The sequence below is a fragment of the Anolis sagrei genome, chromosome 1 (genome assembly GCF_037176765.1).
Source record: "Anolis sagrei isolate rAnoSag1 chromosome 1, rAnoSag1.mat, whole genome shotgun sequence".
Lineage (NCBI taxonomy): Eukaryota > Metazoa > Chordata > Lepidosauria > Squamata > Dactyloidae > Anolis > Anolis sagrei.
Window position 1 is genome coordinate 19,783,955 of NC_090021.1, and position 13,132 is coordinate 19,797,086.

General features: G+C 36.3%; 1 protein-coding gene across 44 annotated transcripts in view; it reads left to right on the forward strand.

Moving 5' to 3' along the window:
* NRXN1 (neurexin 1) overlaps positions 1–13,132 on the forward strand; it is a 1,138,555-nt gene that overhangs the window by 1,068,406 nt on the left and 57,017 nt on the right. The window lies entirely within an intron of this gene.

Consider the following 13,132-nt stretch of genomic DNA (forward strand, 5'->3'; position numbering starts at 1 on the left):
AAGGGAAAATTCATTTTCATCAACTATTTTTCTTTTTTAAAAAGAACTAAATTATTGTTATTTAAATTAGAAATTGTTCTTGGAGATTGCATGCCATTAAAAAAGACGAGCTCAAATTTCTGCACGCGATCTGCTTTTCGATTTCAGGATTTTTTTTCTGTTCAAGAAAATAGCACTTTAAACCCTGATGCTTTCCATTTTCTTCATCTGCTGCTTTTCTAAGCCACAGCTTGCACGTGTGCATGTGTGCGTTTCTTTCGTGTATGTGTCTATATATATGTGTGTGTGTCTTTTCGGTTTTTGCATGTTGTGAGAACTAGCATGGAGAATGGATGCTTTCAATAATTATTAGGTTGTTTTCTTGTCAATGACCTAGTAATTATTTTGGCTCAAAACAAATGCTTAGACTTTGAGTGGGCATGCTTTGAGGCACAATTTTGGATGTCTTGTGTCTGTGTGTATTTGTTTCCGTTTCTTTCCGACGATTTAAAGTACAAGATTGTCTGTGGATTTCATGCATGTTTGGATATTGGGTGTTCTTTTTAAAAAAACTAAGTACAAAGGAATGAATGCATTTTGTTATTGACTATTTGATGGTTCATAATGCAAAAGCGCATTTCTCTTTAAAGAAAGAACTCATGCTGATATATATATATGTATGTTTATATGTATATATTAAAGGTGGGGGATCTGCATGTTCTTAATAGCAAATGTATGGGGTGTTTTTTGTAGCAAAGGAAGAGATGGAGGGGGGTTCTGTCTGTTTTCAACGTGGAAATGTCAATAACTAAGCTCCAAGGCATCTAATTTAATGCATTTAACTTATTCTATTATTGTCGTAGTCCCCCCCCCCCTTCATTGAATGATACTAAGCATCAGATGTTTACAAAAACTGATTGTAGTTTATGAATGTGTGAATGGATGAACGTGTGTGTATGTGTTGATCACCTATGGGAATAGCATCCTTCTTTTCACTGTCCTTATTCACAACAAGAGTGAAAAGGTCTTGACATAGTGTAAAGCTTGTGTGTAGCATGGGAGAGCTGACAATCCTATTACCGGAGGAGACAGGCGTACAACAACATAGTGTAAGATAATAGATTTATTGGGAGGAGAAAAGGAGACAAATAAAGGCTATTTGTTAGATTCACGGTTCTTGATCTTAGTCAGAAAGGCAAATGGATTTGTCCTTATTTTCCCTGGAAATCATAGAATGAACTGTATAATCATTGGGAATTGTGTCTCAGCATTGGTCTGGTTTTAAAAATCACCAGTTGTTGATCCATGTGCCAGAAATGACATGTTGTGGGCTGTTTATTTTGATTCAAAAGGAATTGACAGAGGGGTTGATTTTGGGTTTCAAAGTTTGTACAGAGTTTCTCTCTGAAATTGGATTGAAGCTCATCTCTGTGACATGAGTGCTAATATATTACTGCTGAAATAGTAGTGTTCCGAGAGCCATGTTGAAAACTATCATCACCATCATCATCCTTCTCCTTCTCCCTCTCCTCCTCTTCCACCACCTTAGGAATGCAATATATTTGACTTAAGGTATGAGTGATGATGATTATGAAATCACCCTGATTTAGAATTCCACTCAAAACTGTCCTGCCAATGCTCTTGCAATTCAGTTTTCCCAAGAGTTGTCCTTCCTTATCTCTGGGGCATCATAAGCAATTTGATACAGCTAAAAGCCTTTAGTAGAAGAGGCTAAGAGGTTGAGTCAGCATGGAAATTGAATTGCTTCCCTAGTCCATATTAATGATCCATGTAGGTGAACACATGGTTAATTGGCAAGGCAGTCAGAAGATTGGCATTAAATCTGCCTAAATGGATTAAGATTGATGACAGAATTATTTCTTCTAACTCACATGATATGTATTTTAATTTTTAAACCCAATGTAGGCTTGTTTTTTCCCATTTGGGAGCTCTGCAACAAAATAAAACAACTTTTGTCTAGAGTGTACTGCTTCAGGTTACCCATCCACAATGGTTGTTTGTACAACAGCTGTCCCCAAAAGAGAGAAAAATATCTCCCTCATTCTAAAAATCTAGCTGCAAGGGAAATTGATTCAGCCTAACTTTGATCCCTTCTATGCTAGTTTTCCATTTGTTGTTGTTGTTATTGTTTTCTGCTTGTTTGTTTTCTGAGAGTTCTCCCAGACTACCTCTCCAATGAAGGAACATTCAGATAGCATGACAATTCAAAGTTCTATAATTATGCAGGTTGCATGAACTAATATCCCACAAAAGGATTCAAAAGAAAATTACATCAAATAAACATCAAATTGGTTTATTAATTTAATGTATTGATTTGAATAAGCTGATCTTCATATATGCTAACAGGATGAAAATATTAGATGAGAATTAATTGTTACATCAGATTTAATTTCATTAAATAATCATAGAACAATTTCTATATCCTTTTTGAGATCTCTTTGTCTCTCTTCAGAAAAAACGTTCATGCATTTTTCTTCTCAGAAAATTCTTTCTACTGAAAAATACATGCAGAATTTTTTTCTTGTGCAAAAAAAATTGCAGAGAAAGTGGAGGCAGGGTTTGCCTAGGTAAGAGTACATTTTGCACAAAACACACTCTACTCTGTGCGAAAATGTTGCCCCCTGCATGAAAACAACATTTTCTGTGCAAGAAAAAATTGAAAAAGAAATTAAAAGCAAACTTGCAAAACACTACCTGTTTTGACATCTAAGGACCCTTCCATGGATTTGTATAAAATCCACATTGAACTGGATTACCTGGCAGTGTGGACTCAGACATTCCAGCTCAAAGCAGATATTTTGGATTATCTGCCTTGATGTTTAAGCTACATGGCTGTGTGGAAGGGCCCTAAGATTTCTGTGTTTTCTACAAGTTTTTTGTTGAGCAAAAATTTTGTGATGACTGGATTACCTGGCAGTGTGGACTCAGACATTCCAGTTAGTTTGTTTAATCCTAAATTTTTGTTAAAGTTTTTTTTTTGCAAGTATATGGCTGACTCAAAATCATGAACTTTACACAAAACTTCAAAATTATCACAGAAAACCACATGAGTAGTTCTGCGCAGAAAAAAATATTACTTTGGATATGAGAATATTGCCCAAGAATTTATTTATTTATTTCATCTACTTATACCCCGCCCTTCTCCCCCCGGGGGGGGGGGGGTGAATTGTGCAGAAATATTCATTTTCCCCTTGGTGGTGAAGAAAATCTGAAAATCAGATCATTTCTGGTTTATGGTGACCCTAAGACATATCCATCACATATTTTGAGTGGTTGAAAAAATATGAGTTGACCAGTGTCACTGCGTATTTTTTCATGGGTAAGGAAGGATTTTCGTCTTGGTCCCCAAAGTCTTAGTAAACCACTATGCAATACTGGCATGTCTTTGCTGCTTCATAGTTTGGTGATCTTTCTTTTAACATTGTGATATTGTATTTGTTTTATAGTTTTGTCTATGTTGGATGAATTTTGATGGGGGAAGTGGAATATGAACTATTGCTATCATTTTTGTTGTTGTTGAGTAGAGGCTAGGTGGACATCTGTCAAGGATACTTCGATTCTGTGTTCCTGTATGGCAGAATTGGACTGGATGGGCCTTGTGGTCTCTTCCAACTCTATGATTCCATGATACTATAAACATGTGTCTGCCATTCTTACAATGACAAGGACAAAGGGAGTGTATTTGAACTCTTTTTCTCATGTTACTCTTAGAATAATAGAAACAGATTTGGAAGAGACCTCGTGGGCCATCCAGTCCAAACCCCTGCCAAGAAACATGAATATAAACTGTTTTTCAATATAAACCATAGCCTGAAGGTGCTTTTGGTGACAATCCAAATTTATCTCCAGCAGTAGAAATGAAGAAATTAAAAACAAAAGATTTGTAAATGTTGGCCTTCCTCTCAACATACTCCTACTGTTTTGTTGTTGTTGTTTAAAAAAAGAAATATGCCATATTTACAGTTGACCCTCTGCATTCACTAGGGTTAGGAGTACAGTTCCCCCAGAAAAGGGGGGGGGACTGGGTTTTTTACCTTGAGAGAACACCTCTCTATGAGTCTCTAGGTCTTCCAGTATGACTCTGTGATTTCCAGTGATTTCCAACAGACATTGATTACAGTTTTGCTGAAAGACCTAGAAATTCCTAGGGAGGCCATATTAATCAAATCCACAAATAATCAAATCCAAAAACATGTGGATGGCCAGCTGTAATTTCACCTTAACTTTGGAAATGTATGTGTTTGGAAATGAGCTCTATAAGAATGGGTAAATTATGAAAATATATAGAGGTATATTTGCCATTGCTTATCCCTGTCATATTTTGTGCTCAACTCTCCTGAGTTATAGGACAGCACTATGTATCCCATGGTCTGCACTTGGGCCCCTTACTATGACCCTCCAGATTTGCTGATTTAGCTTTTGTAGATTTGATTAATATGGTCTCTCTCTAGGAATATCTGAGTCCTCCAGTGCAACTGTATGATTAACTTTCAGTGGATGTTGACTTCAAACTCACACTGAAGGACCTAGAGATTCCTAGGGAAGCATTTTTTTAGTTAAAAAAGAGTGCTCCGCAGAATATAATATTTTGCAAAGAACATGCTGTTTTCAAAGTAAATCAAACATGAGAAAAAATCTGTACAGAATAAGTCCCCTACTGTAGCATTTTCAATGCAAAGAGTTCTTCCTTTGTGCAAAAATATTAGTTTCTGTTTTGTGTGCAGAAAATTGTGCTTTTGCACAAAACAACCATATGCAAACTTTGTATAGAATAAACTCTAAAATGAAAACATTCTTTAGTCCAGAATTCTTTTAGTTAGGGGTTCTCAACACAAAAATAACATGTCTTATTAACACTTTTGAATATTTTAACTGTCTTTTTGTCTCTGACTTTGTCTGAAGCAGAAAACTATCTTATTTATTTCTTTATTTGCCATATTTGTTATACCGCCCTTCTCAGTCCGAAGGCAACTCAAGGCGGTTCTTAGTCCAGCTATCTTGTTATGGCTGCCTAAGAAAGTACAAACATCTGTTGTCTTGATTTTGTCCAGTTGATAGCCCCAATGAAAGCAGATCTATTAGATCAGTTATATCATTGGGGTTTCCATAAGTGTTGACTTACCCATTGAGCCACTGGGTCTACAGTAGTGAGGAATAGACATTGGATTTAAGCTGCAATTTAAAAGCCCCACCTATCTAATTAAATTTTGTTTGGTTATTGCATTTTGAAAAACTTTTCTTATCTGCCCTGGTCCTTGGGAACAGGATATGCATTAACAGTCAGATGAACAAATAAATGTTTCCAGCAGTGACTGAGATTCTGAAAAGCCAGAAGCTGCATGAGTGACACTTTGAAAAAGGCATCATATCATTTCCCTGTGAAAAGTCAGCTCTGGGGAGAAAGCTGTGAAGTGACATTCTGCTTTGTTTGCTGCTCCTTCCATTAAAAAAAAATAACAAAGGAAGACAGTTCCCCTATATTATTTTTGTTAAATGCTCAGTCACTCCTATAGACCTGTCTAACCATAGTTTGAAGAGAAAATGTTTTGATCATTTCAAACCAAATTTTAAAATAAAATCAGCCATGGTCAATAATTTGAGAGCAAGAATTCGCAAAAGTGGTACCACTTTGTCTGTGATTTCTATCCACTTCAAATGCCCATACTCAGGACCATCCTTGTGGGAGGCTTCTCTCATGTCGCTGCATGCAAGGTGGAGCTGACAGAGAGAGCTCAACCTGCTCTCCCCAGAAGGTCAGCAGTCCTTCTGGCACAAAAGTTTAACCCATTGCACCATCAGGGATGGTAAAACCCAAATAAAACATCAAACATCCGGGCGTCCCCTGGGCAACGTCCTTGCAGATGGCCAATTCTCTCAAACCAGAAGCGACCTGCAGTTTCTCAAGTTGCTTCTGACACACAAAAAAACATACTCAGGAGATCTTTCCAGATGGGTAGTAGATAATGTACAATTACTTCTTAACTGGCCGGATATACTATGTTCCAGGCACTCCATTCCATTGCATTTTCTCCTGATTTTCCATTCCCAGCTCATGACTCTTCCCTTGCCATCAGATGACTCAAATATGGAATCTGAACTTGTGTAACAGCCTTCTGTTCCAAGCTGAACATACAGTTTCTAATTGAAGAGAAAAAGTCCATCTGTCTGAACCTCCCAGGGCCCTCAGTTGCAACTGTCTGTCGAATTCCTAAATATTATCCTTGCTATTTTTCCAAGCATGCCTAAGTCTGTTGGTGCAGTCACTGGACTTCAGTTTACAAAGCAAAGTCAACATTTGCCTTTGGGATCTCTTTCCCTCTTTCTCTATTTAACTAATAAGGATGGAAATAATGATTATTCCAGAACTCTTACACTGAGATAAAAAGGCTAGGTTATAGTGAATTTAATATTGACTTTGGACCAGGTAAGCCCGCATGCAATTCAGGCTTATCTGGTTGGGGGTACTTTGAATGCAATTTTTCCTGCTTCTTGGCAGGGGGTTGCACTGAATGGCCCACAAGGTCTCTTCCAGCTCTATTATTCCAAGAGATGCTTGAGGAATTCAGTCTTTGCACTTTCTGATATGAAATGCCCATTTCCCATGTGTAGGTTGAGAAACTACACAGAGAGAAGTACACTAAAGTTAGTGCTTAAGCCCAAGTTCAATGCATTTTCCTATTGTGATTTTTGTTTTTTAAGTTGAGATTAATGCAGGTAAAGGTCAGAGTAGACTTTGTGAACATATGCAAAAATGGCACAAACTAAAAATAGATTGATCTGACCCTGTTTCATCTCTCTGCTCAGTTGCAAAGCTCACCATGATAGAGCCACACAGTTGCTTGGGATATATATATATATATATATATATATATATATATGAAGGATATATAAAAAGGGCACTGTATCTCCATAAAAGACATGGTGTTTCAGCCTTTTTCAGTTCTCAACTTTTGAGCCTATTAAGAAGATATCTATTGCATTAGGCATACATGCCACCTGTGGATTTGTTAAGAGGTACATACTTTTTGTAGTTGGGTATCCACACCCATGCACAAGTTTTACAATGAAGATCAACCTTCAGAACTTGAGCTAAAAGAGAAGCAGTCATTGATTCTCCTTGATTCGTGTCTCTTTCATCTTGAGATAAGAGATTTCAGTTCACATTTCTTGTATACAATAAACAGCCCTTTCATTGGAGGCAGTAATTTTAGAACACAAGAAGAAGCCTTTTGGATTAGACCAATGAAATAGACTTAAAACAGTATCCTTTTCCCCCACAGCCACCAACAGGGAGACCAGAATTAGAACTGTGGGAGGTTTCTGATCCATAGGGTAACTGTAAGTCAAAGTGAATTTGACTTACACATAACAACAAAAAAAGTTTTATTTTTAAATACCGTTTTCGTAAACACCATCATAGGATTTCTCTTTTTCACAGCCACTGCACAAAAGGGGGGGGGGGGGCAATTTTTCTTTTTACTATCCACCATGATCCCAATGTTTTTTGTGTAGAAATGTATTTTGTTGGGGGAATCACCATTTTGCATAATAAATAAAGATAATATTTTATTTACTATCTGTTGTGAAGCTACTCTGAGCCCTCCTCTGGGGGTGAGAAGGATGGGGTACAAATGTGTGAAATAAATAAATAAATAAGTGTACTAATAATAGTAATAATAATATTTTTAACTTGCCATTACTTATCTACTGACCCCAGAATTTTAGAGAACAAGTATCAGCTTTCTTCTGCCTTCATGTGCTTGCAGAGAATTCCAGGGAATATTTGTGTTGGCTATTGATCAAATCTACATGACTGTATCCTTTCTAGATGCTTTGGTCCAAGCAGTGAAGTATGATATTTTTTGTCCTTTTGTCCAGCTGAGATTTTTTGGTTGCTAGTCATGCAAATAAATCTGAGATGACGAAAATAAATTTGAGATGAGATGTGAAGATTGCACTTTTGGCTGTTGGTGTTATCAAAACATGCTTGGTTTTCCATGTGGAAATGGGTCCTATTTCTCTAAGGGAATCCCCATCTGGGTTGTTGTGTGCTAGCTGTAAGGTTACAGATTTATAGACACAAGCTGTTGGTTCCCTCTCATTTATTATTTATTTCTTTGTTGTGTTTATCTCCACCTTTCTCTTAGAATGGGATTCAAGACCACTAACAGAAATTTAAAACAAGTTTAAGTTAATGTCTTATTTTACAAAAGTTTTTAAAAACCTTATTATAAATCCAGGACTAAAATAGTTAAAATACATTTAAATGATAATTAGTAATAAACTATCAATTAAACAAAATACAGTACATCATATAAAATATGTTACTGCTGTATTAATTTAAATTTCAAAGGTATGATTCAATAAAGAGGTCTTCATCTTCCAGTGTAAAGGTGGTAAGAAGACTTCCTATGCACTATGAATTTCCTATGGAATCTTGGGAGCCACCATGGAGCTGGCTCTGTCTTGTGTCTTTACCAAACATTACAGAATGTGGTGGTACTGAAGAACTCTTCAAATGAGCTTTCAAATTATCCTTGTCCTGCTCAGTGGTTCAACAAAATATTTTGAGGAGGGGGGATGTTAACATTTAGGATATTATAAGAGATATTCATTCTCACCCTATTTCCAAATTACAGCAGATCAGTTTTAGCTCAGACAGAAAATAATTACACTAACACAAGGTTACAAGATTTGATTTGTGAGAAAACTAACCAGAGATGAAGTGTTAAAGGAGAACGCGAAGTCATCAACGATGTATAAAGGGAATAGGATTGCAATATTGAAAGAATACCCTCTGACCATTATAGAAAGAAGACGGAAATACCACTTCTTGACAAACGAATTGAAAAAAAGAAACGTCAGGTTTAAGTGGGAAAGAACAGGGAATAATGGTAACGTGGAAAGGGACAAAATATTGGTTGACATCAGAAATGAAAGCAAAAGAATTCTGGGAAAGGTTAGTCAAAGAAGAAAGAGGAGGGGGGAGAAAAGAGACAGAAGAAGAGGAACAGGAAAAAAGCAGGAAAAGACCAAGAGAAAAATCACCGACCCTTAACGTTGACGCTTCCAGTATGAACGAAATGGATATGACGCCAAGGATAAAAACACAAGAAGAACATAATGGAGGAAGTTAAGATATACTCTAACAACATAAATGGGATAAACTCCCCAAAGAAGAGAAAACAAATATGGCAAAGACTTAAAAAAGGTAGATATGACATAATATCATTGCAAGAAACACACATCTCGAGTAAGCACGTTACATATCTGGAATACAAAGCCTTAGGAAAGATGTATTACGCATCAGGCCCAAAGAAAAAAAAGGGGGTTGTGACATATGTTAATGACAAAATGACATCTGCTTTAGCCTTCAGAGATATGGAAGGAAGAATGCTAGGGGTTAAAATTGAGATGGGCAATAAAACTGTATTGGTGTGTAATATATATGCTCCCAATGACTCTAAGAGTAACTTTGTTGATAAACTGAGAAAAAAGATTGGAGAACAAGTCTACGATGAGTTATTGATTATGGGGGATTTCAATGGGGTGCTGGATGAATTGAAAGATAAGTCTACAGGAATCCTCAAGACAAAACAAAAGATCACAGGGGGATTACCAGCGAGCTTTAGGGATCTAAAGGAAGATCTAGGCCTACAGGATATATGGAGGTTCCAACATGGAAATGAAAGAGATTTCACATTTTTTTCAAGTAGGCATAAAACATGGACACGCATTGATATGATCTGGGGAACTAAAACGATACTAAATAAAGTCACCAAATCCCAAATTCTACCAATGCTAAACTCAGATCATGCCCCATTGTTAATAATAATACGGGAAGAAGAAGAGGGACAAAGAACATTCAGATGGAGACTCAATGACAACATACTAAAAGATCCCAAAGAACAGGAAAAAAATAAAAATCTATTACAAGAATTCTTTCAGTTCAACACAGAAAAAGATACATCAATAAATATAATTTGGGATGCCAGCAAAGCATATATAAGAGGCCACTTAATTGAACAGGGAGCAAGATTAAAAAAACTAAGAAACATGGAACAACACAGATTAGAAAAAGAGATAACAAACTGGGAAACACAATTAAAAAAGAACCCACAAGATAAGAAGGTACATCACCAACTCGAATTACTAAGAAAACAGATGAATACATTACAGCTAGAGGAAATAGAAAAGAAACTCAAATTTGTCAGACAGGATAGATTCGAAAACGCCAATAAGGTGGGAAAGTGGCTGGCAAGAAGAGTGGCAATTAAAAAACAGACTCGACATATAGCGAAAATTGAAGAAAATGGGAAACACTACTACAAGACAGGAGAAATAATCAAACAATTTGAGAAATATTACAAGACACTCTATGAAAAAGACAACATCCCAAAGGAAAAGATAACGGAATATTTAGGAAAGATGAAGATTGAGAGACTATCTGAAGAACAGAGGGAAAGGTTAAATAATAAAATCACACAGGAAGAAATAAAGAGAGCAATAAGGAAGATGTCGATAAATAAAGCCCCAGGACCAGACGGCCTTACGGCAAAATACTACAAGACATTCCAAGACATTCTTATAACACCAATACAGAAAGTGATGAATAAAGCTATGGAAGAAGCAACCATCCCAGAATCGTGGAAAGAAGCCGTAATAACTATTATACACAAAGACAATACAGATGGTACACAACTCAAAAACTATAGACCAATTTCACTGACTAACGTCGACTATAAAATATTTTCTAGCATATTGGCGGACAGATTAAAAGAGCTACTAAGGATAAGAATAGAAGATGACCAAGCTGGATTTCTCCCGAAACGCCAGTTAAGAGACAATTTAAGAATGCTAATGAACATCAACGAATATTATGAAAAAAACACCCATAAAGAGGTCGCCATGATGTTTCTCGACGCGGAAAAAGCGTTTGATAGGGTAAGCTGGAGTTTCATCAAGGCGACGCTAAAAGAAATGGATATAGGCTACCAATACACAAATGCAATAAAAGCAATATATTCAAAACAAACAGCAAAGATTGCAATAAACGGTCAAACTTCTAACAATATACCAATACAGAAAGGAACTAGACAGGGCTGTCCACTGTCTCCGTTATTATTTATTCTGACGTTGGAAATACTATTAATCAACATAAGAAAAAATAATGATCTATCAGGCTTAAAGATAAAGAATTACTCATATAAAATTAGGGCCTATGCAGACGACATGGTCTGCATTGTGGAAAACCCCATAGATAGGATAAATAAATGGCTGTTGGAAATCGAAAAATTTGGGGAGGTTGCGGGTTTAAAAATAAATAAAGACAAAACACAAATCATCACTAAGAACATGAATAAGAAGAAACAGGAAGATCTAGAGAAGATAGCAGGAATGAAAGTAGTTGACAAGACAAAGTACCTGGGAATAATATTTACAGCTAATAACACGCAGCTGATAAAAAATAATTATGAAAAAAGATGGGCAGAAATTAAAACAAAAATGAAGAAGTGGGAACATCTAAACTTGTCACTGCTGGGGAGAATATCCGTAGTAAAGATGAATATATTACCAGAAGTCCTGTTCCTATTCCAAACCCTACCAATAGTAAAATCAAAAACAATGATAAAAAAATGGCACCAAGACATAGGAAAGTTTATTTGGCAGGGAAAAAAACATAGGATAAGCTTTGTTAACCTAACGGACGACAGAATTAGAGGGGGACTTGCCCTGCCCAACTTCCAATTATATTATGAGTCGGCCGCCCTGGACTGGATAAAGGAATGGACAACACTGGAGAAGAAAAAATTACTAACCCTGGAAGGGTTCGATTTAGTCCAAGGGTGGCATGGATACCTTTGGAGGGGCAAGGCAGAAAAGGAGAGAAATTTTAAGAACCATGTGATAAGATCTGGATTAATCCAAGTATGGAATAGGTACAAGGACAGATTATATATAAGAACACCGCTATGGTTCTCACCCAATGAAGCTAACCATATTAAAGAAATACCCCGAGATAAATGGTTAGTATACAAACAATTACTGAAAATAAACACACAAGGAGTGACACTTAAATCATTGGAAGAACTAAGGATACTGGATCCAACTATCTCATGGTATCATTACTTCCAAATTAGGGAAAACTTCAACATAGACAAAAAAACAGGTTTTGAAACAAAGGAGGGATTCTGGGACAAGATGATAAAAACAGACACAAAAATGATAAGTAGAATTTACAAACAACTACTAATATGGAATACGGAAACAGAACAGGTAAAAAGAAACATGGTGCAGTGGGCTAGAGATGTAGAGAGATCAATATCCATGGCAGAGTGGGAAGAAATATGGCGGAAGAAACTGAAATACTTGTATGCAGCAGAAGTAAAGGAAAATTGGTACAAGTTATTCTATAGATGGCACTTAACACCAGAAATATTAGCAAAGATCAACAAAGAGAAAACAGGAGAAAAATGTTGGAAGTGTGGGAAAAAAACTGGGAATTTCATCCACATGTGGTGGAAGTGCAAAAAAGTTAAAGAATATTGGCGCCAAATAGGGAAACAAACAGAGACCGTCCTACGGACAAAAATTGAACTAAAACCAGAGACCTTCCTATTAGGTATAACAGACAGCAAGATGGAAAAAAATGCAGATAAACTTTTTTTTTACATGACAACAGCGGCAAGAATCATTCTGGCCAGGGTATGGAAAACGAAAGAGATACCCACCAAGGAAGAATGGCAACTGAAAGTCATGGATATTCTGAATATGGACAGGCTCACTGAAAGACTGACACAAAATGATAAGAACTATCAAAAAACGGACTGGACAAAATTTATAGATTATATCAAAGAAGAAAATAAAGAGATCTATATTAGTGACCTTTAAGAGATTCTCAAAGGTAAATGCAAGAAGAAAACGGAGACTTAAGAGGATAAGAAGGAGGAAAGGAGGAAAAAAAAATAAAATAAAAGAAAGAAAGAGAGAGAAAAAAAGAAAACAACCAAATGAAAGAAAAGAAAAATATAGATATTTATAAAAAATATCAAAATCAACAATCATAAAAGAGAGTTTATTCAACCTGGGGGGATCTGGAAGTCTATATTTGTTAAAGTTGTCTCATGTTTCA